Here is a 21,697-nt window from a genome sequence, read left to right on the forward strand (position 1 = left end):
CAGGCCAGGATCCTGCAGTAGTCTCCAGGGTAACAGCAGCCGGAGGCGGCTGCTGTCTAGTCTCGCCACGGCTGCCCCGGATGGATACGGCGAACAGGATACAGGCCGCTCCGTCGCAGCAGGCGGCAGCGAGACAATGTGCCCAAGACAGCAAGCCGGAGTGGTTCCGCTGGATCTGAAAGATTACCAAAACACACTCCGCATGCCTTTAACGTAGGTCACGGGAGGGGAAACGGCGTACACAAGGGCCTCGTGGCTCAATGCTCAACTAACTAGCAAAATGTGTCGGGCGGCTGTGCAACGCTAAGTTCGAGTGAACAAAGCCCTTTCTTGAGTTGAACGAGAATGCTCGGTTCATGCGAGGTTAAAAAAAACGGGTGAGCAGAAAAGTGCGCCCTCTCTAACACCACGGTCCGGTGGTCGTGTCACTTTTGACAAGGTGCAGGCAGCTATGAATAGCTTTGAATAGCTCCCGGAGCCGCGACTCCCAGAGTCAAAAAAGAGACAGCGAGAAAATATATACAGAAAACTCGGACCACCCACGCGGCTTCCGTACTCACTCGCTTCGGGCTCGGCAACTCCGCGGGCGCTAGGCCTCGCGCTCCCTCGATGCGGACCAAGTGGTTCTTGAAGAAACTCCAGGAAGAAAAACTTGACAAAAAAACATGCTGAGCATGTCGAAAAGTTCAAACATGCTGCAGCGCAATACACCTCGCACTCAAGAAAGCATGCCGCAGGTCCTAGCGATCAAAATTCACACTAGGCCTACCACTTGTCAAGTCCGGACAAAGAGCGTTCCTCGAACCGAACCGACAGTCGACCAATGTTCCAAGAGCAGGCCCCACGTTGGGCGCCAGATGTGGGGTTTAAAATTGGGGAGATAAATACGTTCTCCCCGTTTAACCGCGCTGACACAGTTCAAAGCCGCGCGGACCCCACCCCGTGGTCGCGAGCGCTACCGAGCGCACGCCGACCACGGCGGGCCTTGCTCTCTGGGAACAAAGGAACGACACACTGGCTGACACAAACAAGGCATTTATTGCTATAACAACAATAACGCGAGCTAGCAACAAAATACACTGAGGAATCGAGGATGTCCGACTCACCAGCACGGTTACGAGCGAATGTTCGCCCACGGTAGGGCAGAGGGAATAACTCCGAGGCCGGACGGGACGAGCTGAGGGGAACATGTTTCCACACGAGGTCGCCCGCCGACGAAGAGCGAAGCTGCGAGCGAAACGTCCGGTCCCTTCCCGGTCCCAGGGAGAAGAGACCCGCTATCCCTCGCGCGCGCGCAGCAAAACGCCATCCGTGGCGCTGGTGTCGCTGCGACGCGAGCGCCCTCCCCTGTTAGTTAAAAGTAACCGAACCGAGAGGAGTGCTTTGCGGGGGAGCTAACCACAGGGAACTAGTGCGTTGCGAGAAAGCGAACGCAGGGGACGGTGTCCCCACAATTGATTGATTGATTGATTGATTGATTGATTGATTGATTGATTGATTGATTGATTGATTGATTGATTGATTGATTGATTGATTGATTGAGTTTAACGTCCCAAAGCGACTAAGGCTATGAGAGACGCCGTAGTGGAGGGCTCCGGAAATTTCGACCACCTGGGCTTCTTTAACGTGCACTGACATCTCACAGTACACGGGCGTCTAGAATTTCTCCTCCTAAGAAATTCAACCGCCGCGGCCGGGATTGAACCCACGTATTTCGGGTCAGCTGCCGAGCACCATAACCACTGAGCCACCGCGGCGACACAACAGAACCCTATTATCTCGCTACTTTTGCTCTTTTTGGTCACGAGTATAGGTCGAGGTTCTTTGGTCACGAATATAGGTCGGCAACTAATTATGGGCAACATTTATGAAAAAAAAGTTCGACCTATATGCCGGTAAGTACGGTATGCAACACTTACGCTGCGTCGCGCTTTGTGGAAAACTTGGTGAGAACACTGCGTTATGCGCACGCTGGGCAACGTTTCTGCGGCTTCGCGCAGCCTTTGCTTCATAAAGTGCGCGCATGGAGCAAAGTTTCAGCGATAAAGGCTTAACGGCGTTCCCTGACCCGAGCCGAGCCTCTAGACTCTGCATGAGCACCTGCGCCGCAGTGGAGCAGCAGGGTACCACTTCCCCCTAAGCTTCCACCGGGCGTCAGCCTCGACTGCCGCGTTGTTTTTCATGTTTTCAAGCGACATACTTCTATATACTACAGCAGCCCTCAAGGTCAGATCTTAGCTCTTTTGCCCTCTGTTCCCAGCCTCTAACTGTGCTTAACGCTACCCTGTACTGAGTTGAACGAGCCTGCGCACCTGCGGCGCCGGTGGGCCCTGAGACCTCCCTTTCCCCGTAGCTTCCTCAGTGGTTCGCCCTCGCCTGGCATCTGTGCACAAACTTTCCTGTGCAATTTCTGGCGGCCGTCGGCCATAACAGATGTCGAGCTTCGCTTGTGCCACAACGCAGTGATACCTCTTCTCAGCCCTAGTCTCAGCACCTTTGTTTGCCGACGCTATTGTTGAAGCCCCAAAATTCACCTCAGCGAAAGGAAAAATTGTATGAATGCACATCCAACCTTCTTCAGATCCGGACTTGACATTAAGAAAGCGATGATCGCCCATTAAGAAGTATTTTTACGCCCAAAAGTTTTGCTACCCCGGCGGAAACCACCCACTCCATAGTTTAATAGAACATGACGCGGACTCTTTTCAGGGTGCTATAGGCGTCTTGCAAGACCTCCTACCTCTTTATCGCGAGGCGCATGGAACCTCCCGTGATTTTGTCCCATTTTCCGTCCGTGACCTCAGCACCTCTACAACAGCCCAGCTCTCCACACAGAGATAATAGGTCCTTTGTGCGAATACTTCGGTCGTCGATCCCGCCTAACACAGACAGGACCAGTGGAGGGTCTTTCCTTCTTTCACTTCTGTTGCCCTCAAGCTACAGACGTCCTCTCAATTTGACAGTGCCTAAAGCCACGCCTGAGCCCTCATGCTCTAATCTCAATTTCAACCTCCTGGAAGGCATCGTGCCCATCTCTACGTTTCAAATCGTCGGTCGTGGGCAACGAGAAGATAATGGTTGTTCAAATCTGATAGATTCCATCCTATATATGGTGACGTTGGTAATCAGCGGCCGAGGGTCAACAGCGGCGTGGCCAAGACATGCGCTTGATGATGATGATGATGATGATGTCCTCAGGCTTAAGGCAAATACCCACGGCGGGGGATTGGCCACGGGGCATAGCGGATACAAACGCACTCATGTACAGGGAATGGGGTGTATTCCAGATCACTTTTACACACACACACACACTTCCTCTTCTTCTTGAAAGGCGCTTTCGTCTACACGAGCGCTGGCGTAAATATAAATAACTTGGACCTGATTTCAAATAGTGTTTATAACTCGGTTTACTGTCTGCGTGTACCCTTTGCGTCCGCGCGCCATTTTCTGCTACATACGTCTATCAGGTGAACAGAAGACTGACGTGATCTCCTTAACACTTTTCTTATTTGTTAGGCATTCTGCCAAATGCGGCAAATTGCCGGGCGAATTCCATCAACGATACATCATGATAGTGAGGTCCGAGTGCTCGTAATATCGTCTTCGAGGGTGACGTGAAGGCTATCGACAGACACCGCAAGGCCCTGATCCTGTGAAAGAAAACGCGTGTTGGGTGCTTTTCCCCATAGTCAACTGAAACAGCTCGCCAACCGTTCCCACCCGTAAGCGTTACATCCCGTCGCAACAACTCTCGGCTTCCCCTCGTCCGCGTAAGTGTCCAGATGGACGTGGTAACAGATATTTCTCAAATCCTTCCGACAATAACCCACCCGTTACAACTCTAGGTTCTTCAGTGCTAAGATCAGCCACTTTCAAAGGTTGAAGAAATTAGGGGTATCAAACCGGCCGGTGCGGAGGAAATGAGACAGCATGCTTCTCTCACCCGCCAGTCTATTGCAGTTTTGATTATTTTCGAATTCTCAGCTCATAGCCTTTCACTCCGCGACTTATTTCATTCCTGAACATTTCTGGAGTATTTCTGAAAAAGGTTGGTGTACGGTGCTCAGATGAGTACATCAGCCACGCATTCTCTGAAGTCTCCCTCACCAAGCACAGTCGAAGCGCACCCAATAATCACATTTCCCTGCCCTTCCTTATTGTTCATGGCAGGAGACCTTCGGGTTCTGTCCAGGAATGCTTAGATGCCTTGAGACAGCATAGTAAGTATTACATAGCGAGCCGTCGCATACTGTCGGACACAAGGGCTGATGTAACCGGGACGGAAGGGCTTGTGGTAGGGCGAGAGCGAATTCATCAATAAAACGTAGTGGAAACAATATTGATTCCAAGAAGAGTACGTAGCAGTAAAGTTTTAAAGGTATAGCTGTACTGAGAACTTACGGTGAAATCATGTGGTGATTTTTATCATCCCTGCTCGGCGCACTTCCCTTCCACAACAAACAAATGTTTAGTGCACCCGGTTACTCGAACACATGAGCACCGCACCTCCCCACACTCCCTTCACACGCCCACTTGCGGCGGCTGTCATGCCTGACGCCCGTCTAATATGCATCGATAAGCGGCCGTGCGCGGCGCATGCCCACCCTACTCAGCATACGTAATGATTGGTTACTTGACCGATGTAATTCAACATTCTACGCGAATGACATTCATTAGACGTTACCAGCGTAGCCATTACGAGAGTAGTGGCATGAACGAAGCAGACAGTTCACACCCCTACCCGGAGTTAATAAACACTGCTACTGACACCAGCAATGCGCACCGCACCAGCTATGGTCGAACTTCCACTGACTGTAAGGTGGACTTTCGGTTTTCGTGTAAATATTTTCTGCGTAAAAAATGACCTCCGCGTCCTTTGATTCCTAAATCCAATGGTTTACACTTTGCAAACTGTCCTTTTCTTTCGTCTCTCAGCAGTGAGCTGCCCAAGAGAAGTCGGAAAGGCGGGTGCAACGATGTGGACCATCATCTTCGTTTCGTGCGCCGCCACCGCTCTCTACTGGCTGGCATCACGTTGGTTGTCGCGAGAACGACGCCTCCCTCCCGGAACGAGGCTCCCACCGATGCCACCGGCGCAGACTATCCGCGGTCACGTGGAGCTTTACCGAGCCGACTTTGCCCGCAAGAAAGCTATAGAGTGGAGCAGACTGTACGGCCCCGTGTTCAGGTATTTCCTCCAGTGAACATAAACGTAGGGTAGTTCTATCACTGTCCATAAAGCGCCGCTCTTGTTGCCAGTGCTTGTGTGCGAGTTAGTGCATTGGAATGTTCCTCTTGCAAGCCTCATATCGTTCCCGCTTCGATTATTGCAAGGTTTTGTAGGGTTCTATGAACTACCAATCAATCAATCAATCAATCAATCAATCATTTTTATTCACGACAATAGTACAAAACTATTGTCCTGGGGGACGTGACAAAAGGCGGAAAAGTGCCTGACGAGGTCACGCCACCCTGTGGCAAGCAGCGGTTTGACACTCATGCAGAGATTACAACAGAGTTTACATGCAGAGAAATGTCTTAGATGAAATCTATCCCCTCACCCCCTTATTATATTTTTTTTACAGTGCAAGAATATGTACAGGAAAGGTATACAAGAATAAGTGCACAACTTCTACTAGCAATGGATGTTTACAATGCACTTCCAAACATGAAATACATGTACACTATCGAACTTGAAGCACAGGAAACATAAATTGAAAACAAGAAGAAAAACATGAAAACATGAAACACTAGTCTTCCTTTAAGAATAATCCCTTCAGTGTTTTCTTAAACCTGTTTAGTGAAAGATTTTTGGTTAATAGGTCATGAATGACTGGATAGCTGTTTATTAAATCTGCTATCTGACAGCTTAATCTTTGATGTTCATAGTTGGTTCGAGCTCGGGGCTTGACTATGATGTTCTTCCTTAAATCCTACACACTTTTTTTTTCCTGGTATTTTGTTCCAAAGGTAGATATATCCAACCGGTATTGGCGATAAACTTCCAGGCTTAGTATGTATTTGTAGGACTGAGGCATTTGGAGTATTCCATACGTTTTATAGTAGGGCGCACAACTAGAGGACAGCTCCAAGTTACCGATAGCGCGTGTTGCTCTTTTTTGTACTGATAGTAGGGAATCTAAATTTGTTTTCGTCGTTGTTTGCCACACAAGAGAGCAATAGCTAAAACGTGAATGTATAAGAGAGTAGTACACCAGTCGTTCGATAGAAGCTGGCAGGTAACACCTCAGTCTGTTTAAGATGCCTAAGACACGAGCGAGGTCAGTTCTAAGTGTGTGGATGTGAGCATTCCGTAAGAAATTTTCGATGAATGTGACACCTACATGCGAATGAGTGCAGGGCCTAATAGTGATGCGGCGTGTTACCAGCCCTGGCGCCGGAAAACGAAGATTTCGCTTGCGCTGGTAGAATAATATGTCCGTGTTTACTAACAGGCTGCCACTTGAACTGAATGGCGCTAAATTTTGTTTCAACATGAACTCTCAAGCTGCAGAAATTAATTTTTTTTTTGAAGTTTTAGGATGCAGACATGACAGCTATCATCGGATGCGCTTTCGGTAATGTGCACACAGGAAAGGCGAACGTTTGAATTTATTTGTCACAAGTAGCACATTTAAGCCGTCGCGGTGGCTCAGTGGTTACGGCGCTCGGCTGCTGATCGAAAAGACGCGGGTTCGATCCCGGCCGCGACGGTCGAATTTCGATGGAAGCGAAATTCTAGAGGCCCGTGTACTGTGCGATGTCAGTGCATGTTAAAAAACCCCAGGTGGTCAAAATTTCCGGAGCACTTCACTACGGCGTCTCTCATAGCCTCAGTCACTTTGGGACGTTAAACCCCATAAACAAACCAATAACTAGCATATTCATATCTGTAGCCTTGTAAGCCGAACAAGAGGGCTAAAAAAGGGGGGGGGGGAACCGACATGTGGGTTTATGCTTCAGAGTCTAATTACGCGCTCTGCGAGATTTTAAACTCTAAGGGGTCAGATAAAGCCCATGGGCGACTGGCAAACCTCTGACGTTTTCTCAAAGCATGGCGACTTTTCTGCAGCCCATGTTATATTATACGACCACGCGCACCCAACGTATTTCACTTGTTCAAGACCTCAGTGCACGCGTTCTTAAGAGCGTATTCAGAGAGTTACAGTATTGGCGGCACTGTGATATCCGCACTCTGACACCTGGCCGGCGCACAGGCAGGTGCAAAATCTGAGCTGGGTCGAAGTGAGCGCACCATCCTTCCTTTCCGGGCTCATCATGATTAAAAGTTACTACTTAGCGCCTATGACTGGCAAGGGCAGCTAGAAAAGAAAGCCTCCAAGAGCGTTCGCAGAAGACAACAACGTAGGCGACGCAGACGATGCGCACCATAGACCAGCGCACACCAGCGCCTCTATGGGCCTCGGGATGTAGTAATACAGCGAAAAAGCCCTGAAATGCTCTACAGTCCGCCTAGAAATGACGGCGCTCACTCCGCGCTTAGACCTCGTGTCATAGTTGCCAGCGCCCTGACTGCTCGAAATCAGATCGTCGAGTCTTGCTGCAGGTGACATCACAAGCCAAGCAAACCCGAGGGAAACAGTCGCGTTCCTACAGCCATGCAATGCGCAGATCGGTGTGGGGGTCATCTCCCCCCCCCCCCCCCCCGAAAAAAAAAAGAAAAAAAAACGGGGACAGCTGTGCCCGGACAACCAGACGAGGATAACTGTAGGGACTCAGTTTCTAGGCAATGCTAAAATAATTCAATCCCAGGTTCTCTTTTACTTATGTGCTGCCACATTAAGCTTCGTTTGTCACGAAATCATGATGTAATATCAACAAAAACACTATAGTTGTGGAAGAGGTTTCCTGTGCAAAATAAATACTCCGTATCACAATTATGGCACGCCACTCATTTCGTAAGCACTGCGCCGCACAACGGTAAGACCAGGGTTAATTTGACGTCGAATATGCGCTCCCTGGTATTTTGAGCAGCGCCATATTGTCCAGCTGTAATATAAGCGTCTTTAAACGGCTATCGACCTAATTCGCATTCATTTTTCTCGAGCAATAGACTCACAGGGAGGTAATGCCTGCCTATGAGACTGCCCAGAAGCGCAGAAACATGCATTATCGCACCTGCTGTTTCCGGCTGTGTCCTCCACTTTGGCGCACCGCTGGTGTATATCCGAGATCAGTGCACCTATGACAATGTGTGAATTTGGTGCACTAAAAGTGGTCAGTAATGTAAGTTACTCAGAAGAAATTGGGGCTGCTGACTGGATTTCCTGTGCATAACGAACGTTTGGAAGTTTATCAACGCTTGTATAAATTAGAAAATTCAAGCTGAGCTATTGGTGGACCCATATTTGGACGGCACTGCAGGCGCCGCTCATAATTCGGTGCGGTTCCACAGTATCTTCAAAGAGGCACAGCGATTGTCACTGTGAACCACAAAGCGCGGGTCCCTTAGTAACGCGGAACTTTGTGATACACGCCATTGTTTTGTTGTAACAGGTTAATGCGTTTACTTGCAGACTGAAGCTATATTTCACGGACGTGGTCGTGCTTAACGATATAGACAGCGTTAGAAAGTTTGCTTGCAGAAGCGAAGTACTGCACCGCGCAGACGCTACACTCGCAGGCAGCAACTTTTACAAAGGTGAGTATAGTAGCCAAACGCACACAGAAACTACTTTCCAGACTAGTCTGAGTGAGGGCTATGGATGTCATTCTTCATGGAAAAACAGTTTCTACCGAGCTGTTAAAGGGAGGCTGAGAAGAACACTATCAGTTTTTTGCGTTAGTAAAATCCGATAGTTCGGCATTTTGTGGCTTTGCTGCAGCTTGTAAGGCAGCGAAAGGTACACTTATTTCTAAAAGATTCGGATTTGCAGTTGAAAGACTTTTTCCCGCAGCCAAGGTTCAAACTAGGGACTCCCTGATGACCATATAGGAGAATAGTGACATAAAAAGGCGGAAACGGAAGAGAACGCTCCGGGATTGCTGGCAGCAAGCGCTGCGCTCCCACCTAGCAGCAGCCGAAATGAAAACTACTGCCGGCCGGATGTTGAAAGCCTCTGTCAGACGTCGTCGCTTCATTTACGTTAGCACCTGCGTTGCAATGCACCCTGTTCCCGGTTCCGACAAAGACGTTCTAGCAAAGAACTGCGGGCTGTATTCAGTGACCCCAACCCAACACAGCGTGTGATGCTTTTGAGGGCTGAGGCGGCGGATGGGGCAAGATCTCCTAGCGGCGAGAAGTCGGCAGCGTCGCTGTCACCGCCGAGCCGCCGTCACGACTCATGTTTTAGCGACTGGTACGTGCGGGCATATTTAAATTCTGCAGTAATAGTCCTCGTAGGGATGGCTATGCAGCCCAGCATCTTGGCACGCTGAAGAGGCCAACACGCCGAGCTGTGCGTTTGCTAACGCGGAGACGAGTTGAACGTTCGCTACACACAGCTGTCTGTTTCCGTGTCGCAGTAGCGTGCCATTGCACGACCTTCTTCCGAGGATCACTTAGAGAGGCACTTGGAGGTCCTCTGCTGCTCTGCCCAAAACATCGAGGCGCGTAACGAAATCATGTGGACACGCAGAAAGCATAGCCGCAAAGCACACCATTACATACTGAAACTCAGCTGGGCGCCAGTTGCGCCGCCAATTGCACGTTATCGCCCCGCCGCGGTGGCTCAACGGTTACGGCGCTCGGCTGCTGACCCGAAAGACGCGGGTTCGATCCCGGCCGCGGCGGCTGAATATCGATGGAGGCGAAATTCTAGAGCCCCGTGTACTGTGCGATGTCAGTGCGCGTTAAAGAACCCCAGGTGGTCGAAATTTCCGGAGCCCTCCACTACGGCGTCCCTCATAGCCTAAGTCGCTTCGGGACGTTAAAGTTAACTTGGCAGACTGTGAAATCGATTTTTTAGCCTCAGCGTTGCATTGAATTCCTTTTTTGATAATGGTTTTTTAACTGATCTTCCACAGCGATGAGTGGCGCCTGATGCTTCAATTTCAATTTTTTTCTCTGACTTGGTCTTTCCAGGAGGGACTGTTTGTGGTTGTTTTTGTTTTATGTTTTTAAAGTGACTACCTTATATTGCGCGCGTCAGCAATAAACCTCAGTTGCGAGTTAGCGCTTGTCTGCGTCGTTTACTTTCCGTCCCGTGTGTTCCCTGTGCGCTATTTTTTACATCAGGGACGTTAAAACCCAATAAATCAAAAATCAAATCAATTGCACGTTTTCTTTGACTTCCAACATCCAGGTTGACTTTTTTCCGTCTTTTTCGTGTGATAAAAGTGTACAAGTGGTTTCAAAACAAAGCTTATATACTTCAATAGCGATCGAACATGTAAGCTTCATGCACGTCCGACAGCCTCAGAGATCTGCGATTTCTTTTCGCCTATTTCATCATCGCGCTTGTACTTGGAGAGTTGGCCTGTGGCGGCGACACTTGTATTTTACTTCTTGCTCCTTTCTACCTTACAAGAGCTTTCAGAAAGAGTGTTTTTTCCAGAAAGAGTGTAGTATTTCAACAACCTGTGCAAGGTCATTTCTCTTCCATACTGTTAGATTAAAACATTTCATGCGAACTCCGAAGTATCATGTTTTCAAACACGCGTAAGGAGCCTAGAGAAACCGTTATAAAGAGTAGGGTTTCTGCAGATGAGCGTGCGCAGTTGCGAAGTCATTCTCGCGTAATAAAGCCAGAAGGACGTTGAGACGTTTTTACCATGTGATGCAAAGCTAAATCGAAGGGCTGGTTGGCTACCTCGAGTAGTAGCGCCGATTGAACTGATCTTGATCAGAATTTTGAGTTTTTTTTTTCTGGAGACGCTATCATATTGTGACTAAATAGCTTTTGGCCTTTCGCAGGAATAGCTACACTAAATGGCGACGTCTGGGACGCAAACAGAAAGTTCTGCTTGCGCGAGCTGCGAGGCCTCACAATTCTGGATCCCTCGGCAAAGGACCGCATGGCGGTAAGGCATCAGTGCACTTCCTAAGGTAAAGTTATGAAACCGCGAGCAATACTACTCTGTTTGTGGCCCTCCGCCTCTTTATGCGCCCAGTCAAAAGCCAGCGCACTCCCAATTTGCTGACTTTCAGCTTCGATGCCCATGTATGCACCAGAAACTAAACTATCGCTTCAGTTAAGCACATTTTACTACCGTTAAATATTTTTGTACTTAGTTTACACTTTGTTTCGAGACTTATCTTATATTCTTGTGATTGTTGTTTGCTTGCTGTTTTTAATTCATCACCCTCGTTTCGCGCCTGCTGGGCATTGTATACCTAAAGCAAAATAATAAATAAAAAATTAGTAAATAACCGTTCTCATATTCCGATTACTCTTTAGAAAACGTGAAGGGCTCAGCACTCGCGCACAGCGAACATAATAACTGTACCCACTTTAATGTGTACACTTACTGAGAAGCTCAAGTCTGTATGCCCATGCCGAATGAAACAATCTACCATTTGCCGTTCATCTCAAGGAACTACCTAGAAAAAATATCTAATCTCCCGACTTCATGCTGCTAGCCGATGCTCTCCGAGTTCTAACAGCAGGCTTGACGTCTTTCCGGTGGATGCTAGAATTGCTTGCAAGCAACTGCAGTGTCTCCATCATAATGTGTCTACTGTGTTCTACGGAACTTTCGATGACGTTTAAAATCTTTGGACCCACATCTGAAGCTCCGGCTTCCATCAGGCCTACCACGACGAGAAGAAGCTTTGCTGTGTCTCCTCTGGCTTGGAGTAGCTTTCACCAACCATTGCTCATTCTTAATCGGTGTGGCTGATAGCTCTGCATGTGCCATCTGGGGGCTTGACGAGACTATAACCCACATTCTTTGTGATTGCCCTGCCTACACCACCGAAAGGCGGTCTCTCAGCCGTGCGCTGGAGCGGCTAGATCCACGCCCACTGTCGGAAATGAAGATTCTCGGCCCCTGGCCGCGGCGGTCGTCAGCGGTGAAGGCCTCCAAGGCACTGCTCCGCTTCTTGAGAACTTCTGGCCTACACGATAGGCTGTGACTTCAACGAACAGTGACGTTTTAGAGTTACTTCAATTTTCTGTTACTCTCCTTTCTCTTTCTTTTTTTTATCCCCACACTCCTTTCTTCCCCGTGTAGGGTAGCAACCGATTATTCTTTCGGTTAACCTCCCTGCCTTTCCTCTTCCACCTCCTCCTCCTCCTCGATGACTGCTGAACACCTTCTTCGCAAGAGTTTTCGGGCTTGTGTATATTTCATCTTCTTTGGGGAAGGGCTTTTGTTTGCAGATGGCAGGGTGCACGCCGGCGTTGTTCTCACCTTATATAATTTCGTGCCCTGTAATTAATCACTGTTCGTGTGCGTGTTGACTTGGGTTCTGATGTCTCGGAAAAGTTACAACTCCAGTCTTAAAACCAGAGAAAATTATAATAGTGAAGATTCAGATGTGGATGTGGCTTTTTGTTGGTGAAATTTACGGAGCCCTAACATTTAGGAACAATGTCAATTCGCGAACACTACGGGGTGCCCCTATTGTAGCGAAAGAGCTGGCCATGCGAGCGAGGACGGAAGTCCGTCACCGTAGTTTCTCGCGAAGCTCGCGTTCGATCAACACTCTTAATCTGGTTCCACTTATGTTCCACATAAATTGAGTTAGCTCACCAGTTTCACTGGAACAAGGGGGATTTTATCTGGATCACACTTAATTATGTGGAACCATAAGAATTTTTCATTTATATTTGTTTTTCTTTATGTGGAACAGGCCGTCCCGCAGCGAACCATGCAGGTTTAAGTGGAACTTGCTTGTTGTTGAACTTATTTTGATCCGCTTATTTCTCACACGTTCCACATAAGATCTCAGACCGCACGCTTGAGAATTTTCTGCATTGCAACCTTTGTCTACACCCCGCAGTGTAATGCACCACGAGGATACTGTTGTTATGGGTCAATGCGCTGCTATATTTATATATACGCCACCAGAATCGTTTTCGCTTAGATTTGTGGATCGATTCGGCCTCGCCATACCATCAACAATAGCCACGGTCAGCTTCGTTGGAAGAGCGACTGTCCCGCAGATAATGGTGGTCCCGGGTTCGCTTCCTGTTCAGGACTGAATTTCTGAAGCGAAAGCTTTACTATGCCAGCAGCCGAGCAGCCGAGCACCATAACCACTAAGCCACCGCGGCGGGCTAAACTGATTATTGGCTGAGAGGCCACCTAACCTTTTAACTAACCAGCGACGCAGAGTCGAAGGCTTCTCCAACTTCGGCACTGGACGCGGAGATGGTTTCAACTGAGATGGAGCGCCGGAACACTGACTTTGTGATCAGACTCAGCGAGTGTGACGACTCGGCTACGCGTGCATTTCATCGACGCTTTACCAACAATTCGTTCGGCAGTGTGCGTGGCGTTTGTGAACGTAGCCATGCAAAGGAAGCTTTAGCTTCTCACCATGGTTAGCCAAAGTTTAAACCACAGCTAGTTATTCTTGAAGCGTCGCATTTTTTTGCCTATTTTTTATTATTGCTTTTGCCCCGTGCTTTCGCTGAGTGTTTTGAGGACGTCTGCCGCGCGAAATCATTCAACAAGGAGCGGGATAGATGATGACCTTTTACCGTCTTTGAGCGTCACATTGTGCTCTAGCTTATAAACGCCTTTTATGCACCCACGGCCACAGCACATAAAAGGCCCCCTATACGCAATAAGCAGGGCGTCTTGCAACTTCTCGTAACATTTTAGTATAGTATGTTCAAACATCCATTTCATATTTTAAAGTTAAAGAGTTCCATATCATTGCAGCAGAAAGCTTGGATATTGTACAAATCCGTTGCTTCACACATCCGTCAATGCGACCGTAGTTTTCTTTTTATTTCAAACGTATACCACGATACCCACACCTAAAGCGCAGCAGGGACCGGAAGAATGCAATTCATGACCATTACGCTCGAAACGGCAGAAATATTAAAGAGCCACTGACGCTCTTTCCAAGATCGCGGCACTGAACCATGGTAGCGGCGTGCGGAATTAGGTGCCCGCAAAATGCTAAAACAGCCCTGTGCTACGCAGTGTTAGTTCATGTTACTGAGCCCAGACAGCCGAAATTACTTCCGATCCATCACAAAGTCGTCAACACCGCCCGCACACACAGCCCGTACGGAGCTCGGTAGTATGACGCAACTAACGTTCATGTGCATGCAACGAAACCCGCCATGACCCGCGCCGACGGCCCCGGACATGGAGGAGCCCGAAAAACATAACACCATAGTAAAGAAAAGTTCCTCCCTCATGAGAGCACAGATTTTTTTTCTCGGAGCCACTAACACGACCACAGCGCCACCGCTTCGTCAACTGAGGCGCCCGCAGCGCTGATACAATCTCTCGCGCGCCACTGGCGGCGAGCTCCGTTAATTTTTGCGTTCATTTTGTATTCCGCACTACGCCGCGATATTTGAGTACCTTCCGCCAAGAGAGGACGCCGTCTCCTTTGGATCGCTGAAAATTGCTAAAGGTAGGTGGTTTTTTCTTATTTACTGTACGGTTAATTAGTGGCGCATGTGTGTTTTGTGCTCCTGCTAGGTTAGTCATTATGCCGCGCCTGTGGGTTAGAGCAGGAACCAACGGTTGGAAGATTCAAATGTGCACGTGTTCGCTACGCACGCGGGCAATGGCGTTGTCAGTTTTGCGGATAGCGCTCGCTGTTCTGCCAGAATCCTCCTCTCGGTTACTAAAGATATTGCCAGAAATTCTTTGTCAGCTATGACCGCCGTACAATTAGGAATGCTGTTCAGTTGTACGGCGGTTATGTTTAAAGTAGCAGGAGCTGCTAATTCCACGGCCGGCGCCGTTCACGGCCGTTGCGTTCTGGGCGCTTTTTTACGTGTGTGGTCAGGTTTACGCGCGCTCGTCATGGACCTTGCGAATTCGGGTTCCGCAACGAAATGGACCATACGCTATAGTTTCCTGTGGTTGTGGATTGCAAGTTGCCGGTGCCGGGCGGTTTGCAGTTCTGGATTTCGAATTACATAAAGCTCGATCTGTGCCTATATCAAGCGTAGAAAGTGCCGATTGACAAGCCCTGAGGCATCGTTCTTATTCTGAAGTATGTATACTATAGCTAATAGCGCCCTTTATATTTCCCTCGTTAAAAAGTTAGCGGCTCCAAAAAGGTGAGCGAAATGATCCTGTGCCTGCGCGTCCAGGTAATGTAAGCGTGCGCAAGTTTGGTTGTATGCTATCTGGTTTAGTGTTCATTCCTGTTGTAGCAAATACGGTGCGAATTGTAGATCTGTTTTGTAGACGCAGCGTAAATGTGATTTCTTTGCGTGCAATGGCATATTGAACCAGTTGTCAGGGCGATGAGGAAAATGTGATAAAGTAAGTGCTTGTTATTTGAATGCTTGTCAGGAATGCTTGTTATTTGAAAAGCTTTTGATATTGCAAGGGTAACTGCATGCAATATCGGTATATAATATTATATTATATTATATTATATTATATTATATTATATTATATTATATTATATTATATTATATTATATTATATTATATTATATTATATTATATTATATTATATTATATTATATTTTTTAAAAAGTAAAATTTTGAAAGCTCCTGTATATATAATGTAAGCTTTAGATTAGATCTATTTTGTGAAATGAAGATATCTTTTTAAATGTGTTTTGTTTCCTTGCCGAACTTATGTTTAAAGGATTGTACGAAATGTAAGCACTAAATTGATGCACTTAGCTTTTTCATATTATGGTTTTCCCATAGTGCAAATTCATTAGCTCTGTAAGCTCGGCAAAGAAAACAAGAGAACTGCATGCAAAGAAAGTAGCTGCTGCATCTATTTTTCACAATGCTGATGTTTCTCAGCCAGCTGTTTCTCTAAATGATGCCCTGCTTGAATTGAAGGTAACAGTAGCCTTTCTTTGCTTATAATAAATGGTTTCTACCTCAGTAGTATACCTGATGATGAAAATGCACAGCTTCAAATGTTACTCTGGTATTACAAGACCTTGCAGTGACGTAAAAGGCATTGCAATGATATGCAATGTCCTTAAAATAATCATGGGATTGCAGTGCACACAGTTTTCGGCTGCCGTGTGATTTTGCTAACAATACTCATTGAAATGAATTATGTAAAAGTTTTTGTTCACACTTAGGCACTACAAGATGCTGCGTTTGATGCTGGACACTTGAACCTGACAAGAATGAAGGCCCTTCTTCATGTAACATTTGCGGCTCATAAGGCTGAGACTCCACAACAGCTGCCTGCCTACTTATTGAATGCAGACTTGGTAAGAGCATGCTATTTTGCTTTTGGTTCTTGTCAAGAATTTTGAACAAGCTTCATAGCACAATGCAACCTGCAAAGCACTTCAGCACATTCCCTATGAGTAAAGATAAACTGTTCTGTTGCTGGTAGTGATCACTTTTCTCAGTGCATGTCACTAGTTGCATATTCCTTCATCTGTAAAGAGCTATTGCAAGTTGCATTGGAAAACAAGGATGTGGTTTCAATGTAACTTACCCTGGAGCACATAAATGAATCAGCATATATGCAGTGAATTACAGAAGTGTCATCTGTACAGGTAATGATCGGCAGTATCTGGATCATTTTAGTGGCCTTACCTTTACTTATGTAAAAATAGGAAAGGTAGAGCATAGATTCTGCATTTCGCAATTTGCCCTAGCATCTCTCTGCATTTGGTGTCTTGCTGTGTGAGGTCCCTATAGACTCATGAAATTGTCAATATTTTTTATATCTTTGCAAATTATGGGCAGTTTCCTTACGAAGGTCGAATAATAGTTTCTGTAAAATATGTGCTTAAGTTGGTGTGTTTTTTTTGCAGCTTACCCTTGAAGCAGAAATTCTTTTTAAAGCAACAGTGCAAGATATGGAAAGATAAGATATGTCCAGCAGGCACTTCACAGGGGAGATTTTGTGGAGCTGGATGGGTATCTTCGACCAAAAAATTCTGAATTATGTGTGATCACACAGGTAAGACAGCATCCTTTTGTAATTACTGCTGATAGACTTAAGCAACAATGAAAATGCATAAAATATTTGGGGTCCCTGGGCAGCATAATAGGTATTTCTGTAATACTTGGCTGAAAATGTGCAGGAACCTGTGGTGCATGTTTATTTTATTGTTTAATATAAATGATGAATTTTTCTTGACAAAGAATGTATGGAGGCTAGCATTCAGTTCTTCCACTGCTATAAAAAATAGCCATTCAAATGAGTGTTCACTGGTATACATTCAAAAGAATGCAGAATGGAAATCATTATAGGCAGTGATTAATGTTTTTCATGCTTAGTTAAAATTGAGCTTAAAAAACTATAGACACTTAACATTTTGATTCGTGTTTTCTTGCTTGTGGTGATGTGTGAGGCGTTATTATGCATGAATTACCACCCGGTGTTCTCCTACGACTAATAAATAATTTATAATCGCATTTCTTTCTCGTGCTGTTTCGGTTTCAACAGCCGAATTAGGACTCTGACGTCAGTGTGTGTTTGCAGGTCATGTGAGACGTGAAAAAACTGCAGTATGATCACTGCTTCCTCATTTGTTGTCCTTGTGGTTCTTGAAGAAGGCTGGCTTCAGCAGTGCAGTAAATCAAAACAAAGAAACAGCGACTACATGGACGTTTTTCTATGCCTCACGTGACACAAAAGCACTTTTTGATGTTACAGCTTTCGTTCAGCTGTTGAAGCCGAATTAGCATGACAGAAAAAGTTCAATTATAAATTACTTAGTGGCCTAGGCTAATATTACATGGTGATTCATACGTAGTAGTGTCTTTCGCATCCTCGTTGAGTAATTTAAATGAGCATTTATTGTTTTACATTTGAAATAATGTATCATGCAAATCATCGTATCAAGGCAGTCAATGAATTGTTGCGTATAGCCTGGACTGTTTTTGCATTAAAGGGGAGATGCAACACTGACAGGCCCGTACCAGGCCCATGTATCATTATTGACGACGGACTGATGATGATCGTCACCAGGAAGAACACCATTTCCATGGCTCCCGGCTCATCTATGGAGAGTGCCCTTATTTTGTGCCTAGGTGTCTACTTTATTTTGGACCTTTCTTATCCGCATGCTTTTGGCTAAGCTTTGGGACTAGTTCAGACATTGCTGCTGCAAAACGAAAAATTTGATAAAGGGCTGATATCCTTCAAACTAAAGAGTCTGCTTAAAGGCATCCGACTTATTTAGACACAGCCATTTCTTAAGAGACAGCTGTCATATTTGAAAATAAAAGCCTCAATTTCCTCCGAGTAATTAAGTATTGTATTTTTGTGGCAGTGAAATAAAGCTTTGATGTAATGGATGCTTGTGTTCATCAACCATGAACAACACTGCTGAAGTGCAAGCATAATATCTGTGTATCATTGCCCATTTGTCTGTGCAGGAGGCGATTTTAGGTTGCATGGTGATGAAAGAAGAGTTTTAATATCTCATCCCACAACCTCAAGCTTTAAACTTAGGGGTGCATCAGACTCTATTTGTATAGTTTGGCTGATGGACTAGGTGTCCAACCAACAGAAATCATGATTGTATACTGTGAATTTGATGCAAGTGTGGTTTAACGGTACAGGAATATGCATATAGCATATCTGCTAAGAATTACTACAGAATGATTTCATTCATATCAGGTGTTTTGTGAACTTTATATTTCACCCTATAGTCCCTTGTGTGCAGTGCACTGCATATGCAATACTATTGTGAAATAATTTTGTTCATATATAGACAAAATTATTTTACTATGGTTTGTACAAACATTGCACTGCGTGCAAGGAACTCTAGAGTGAAATATGTGGTTCACAAGATACCTGGAACGGGGTTCCAGCTATCTATATGGTGCAGCGTTCCTGCTAAATTCCTGGAACGCTGTTTCAGATATATAGGCGCAGCACTGTTCCGGCTAAAACCTCGGAAATTTGTTCCACATATTTTGGAGTATCTGGAGCATAGTTCCAGCTATATAGGTGGAACGTTTTTGCAAAAATGTTCCAGCTACTAAGTGGATCCTTAGGTGGAACCAGACTAAGAGTGTACGCGCATGCGCATCCTTTCGTGCTCTCCAGGCCCGTCTGTTTTTTCGCTATCGACTACAACGCCAGCTGTCATTTCGCGCGTACATTTTGGCGGCGCGCGGTAGAGGACAAAGCGTGCACAGAGCCCGCTGTAAGCTTTAGACAGAAAGCGTGTTGTCTACGAAAAGTATGAAAATATATCGGGACTGCTTTTACTAGCAACTTAAGTAAAATGAATTCTTGACCTTCTCCGCTCATCTCCACCAAAAAGTCTAATTGTTGGTAATCTTGCGCATGATTAGACGGGTCCATGTAGAGTACTGGCCACAATGAACGTCGTAGCGGGCACCTGCAAACTAGGGTTAAGACTGGGGTTGTTTACCGTCGAGACATGCCTCAGGCGTTTATCGCTCCTCGTGTATAGGAGCCGGAAGCTATGGAGATTGATGGCCCACCGCGGGAATCGGCAGCGCAAATGAACGAGGAACAACAACAAAAAAAAACAAGTTATAACGACAGGCATGCCAAAAACGCGGACTAAGAAAAAGCATATGCATCAACAGACCTATCCGCGGAAACTCAAGGTGATCTGCATCGTTCCAGTGCAAAAATTGTTCGATTAATACCTGCTACCTAGAAGTGGCAATGTTGAGGCGTAAAACTGTGCTAACTATAAAAGGATGCAATGCTCCCAACGAAATAGCGGGACAGCGCTAACCGTTTGTTTGCATCGTTCCTATCGTGGCCTTCTTCCGGCGGTGCAGCACTTCAAGTGCATTGTGAATGCAGCACTTGTTGCAATGGTGATTTTTAGGAAACTTGCATAAGAGACACATTTTATAGTGTGCGATTTGGAAATATTTGTAGCAATAGCAACTGGATTTCAGACACATGGAAACCAATTCATTAACAAGGTCTTAGATTTCATTCCGCGAGTACGCTGACTGCTGACGCCTGTCATCATGTCTACGTTGCTCAGACACCAATAAACATGTTACCACATCGAGTTTGCTGACGAGGCGAGAAGGGCGTCAACCTGAGGTTGAGACGGCGTGATGTCGAAGCTTTGTGATGCGGCTGAACACTGAATAGGAGTCGTAGGACAGATATCGCAGTGTATCCGTAAAAGATGTGTTCGTGGTAGTACTTATACAGACTGAAGCCTTTTCTGCTCTCTTTTCTAGAAACAGTTCCACCAGATGGAACACAGGATTAGCGAGGCTGACAGCCAGCCGTTGTCCCTGCAGAGGTCACTTCAGGACTACGCGGCCTGCAATGTAGCGTCTCTCTTGTACGGCTCAGGGCTCCCAGACGACGCTTCCGCTCTGCGGCAGATGAACGACCTGCTTGAGAAGCTGAGCATGGCGCTGTTCGGAGGACCGCACTTCAGTTTTTGCCCGCAATTTCTGTGCCGTATTCTCGAGCGCTTCCCATTCACTAGATACGCGAGGCTGCGCAGAGCTGCACATGAATTCTATATGTTTACAATGTGAGTACGCAACTTTCCGCTACTTATGCGAAGTCTGTTCCTTATTAGCTGAAGCTCTAGGGGACTGGTTTGCGCCTGCTTTTGTCAACATGGACGACACCTAAGGCTTCCAGCCAAGGACCCCGGCGGGTAAACACCGCCAGAATTACCAACTTCATTTTCTGAAGTGCAGCCATATGACAGCGCAATTTATGTTCTCGTAGTCCTACCATGATCGCGGAGAGAGAGAGCCAGTGATATAACTCAGACATGCGGCGTTGCAGTGGGAAGGTGTTGATATTAGCAGATATGAATTTCTTCCAATCCAGTCAGTGATTTCCAATCAGTTTCTGCGGCAGCGTAACACCAAAAGAAACGTTTTAACATTAAGCCATGCACTGTGCATTCTGTCGCAATACTGTAAATATACAATGGAAAAATTTCTTTATTTGCTTCCAGTGCTATGAACAGTAAAAGCTTTGAAACAAAACTTTTTATTCTTGGTCTGAAGAATAAGCAAAAAAAAGCACTGCTTATGGAACACCGGAAACGCAAAAGAATAATGCGTAAGGTTCGCATCAACGCAATTTCCTTCGAGCAGTATTCTTCAGCAAAACTCATTGTCATATTGAGGCAAGATGCACTCCGAGATCAAAGAATGCCGATTTTTCGCTGACCCAAGAAAATAATTATACCCGTCCTGATACCATTTTGTATTCAATACCATCTGAAAAATGCATCCCGAATGAAGCTTTAAAGACTTAACAAAACCGACATGTGGAAAGGACTTGCCGTGGTTGTTTCACGTAGCAGGAAAATTACCCCCACACTTAGGTGAAGACAACCCTGCGCAATATAGCCAGGTTTTAAAATGTTACAACCACCTATTCATGTCTCACAAAGCATAATTTCCGCTCAGCAGAGTTTTTTCCCCTATGGCCCGCGTCTGCAAGAATAATTATATTTTTTAAACGCTAGAATTACAAAGCCATGCTTTCGTTCAGCGATATGAAAGATATTTCATGCAGCAGCGCAGTATTTACCTACGTTTCTCTCTCAAGGCAACAGATGGAAGCTTCTATTGAGAAACAGCAGGAAACGAAAGGCAATGACTTCATTCACTCCTATACGAGAATGACTGAGAAGGCAACCAACGAGAAGCATCCAATGTTCCAACGTGAG

General features: G+C 46.2%; 1 long non-coding RNA gene and 1 pseudogene across 2 annotated transcripts; both read left to right on the forward strand.

The window, feature by feature from the left end:
• The window catches only part of LOC149361684 (cytochrome P450 2B5-like), a 113,845-nt pseudogene that overhangs the window by 78,895 nt on the left and 13,253 nt on the right, over window positions 1-21,697 (forward strand).
• LOC149361685 (uncharacterized) lies at window positions 14,423-16,950 on the forward strand. 2 transcript variants are annotated; one of them, XR_016288435.1, is made up of 3 exons: window positions 14,423-14,503; window positions 16,143-16,294; window positions 16,850-16,950. It is a non-coding gene; the product is annotated as an uncharacterized LOC149361685 (long non-coding RNA). The 2 variants fall into 2 exon arrangements; XR_016288434.1 differs by having other exon boundaries at window positions 16,160-16,294.

Source organism: Amblyomma mixtum, chromosome 2, assembly GCF_055824585.1.
Source record: "Amblyomma mixtum isolate Tamu chromosome 2, ASM5582458v1, whole genome shotgun sequence".
NCBI classification, from domain to species: domain Eukaryota; kingdom Metazoa; phylum Arthropoda; class Arachnida; order Ixodida; family Ixodidae; genus Amblyomma; species Amblyomma mixtum.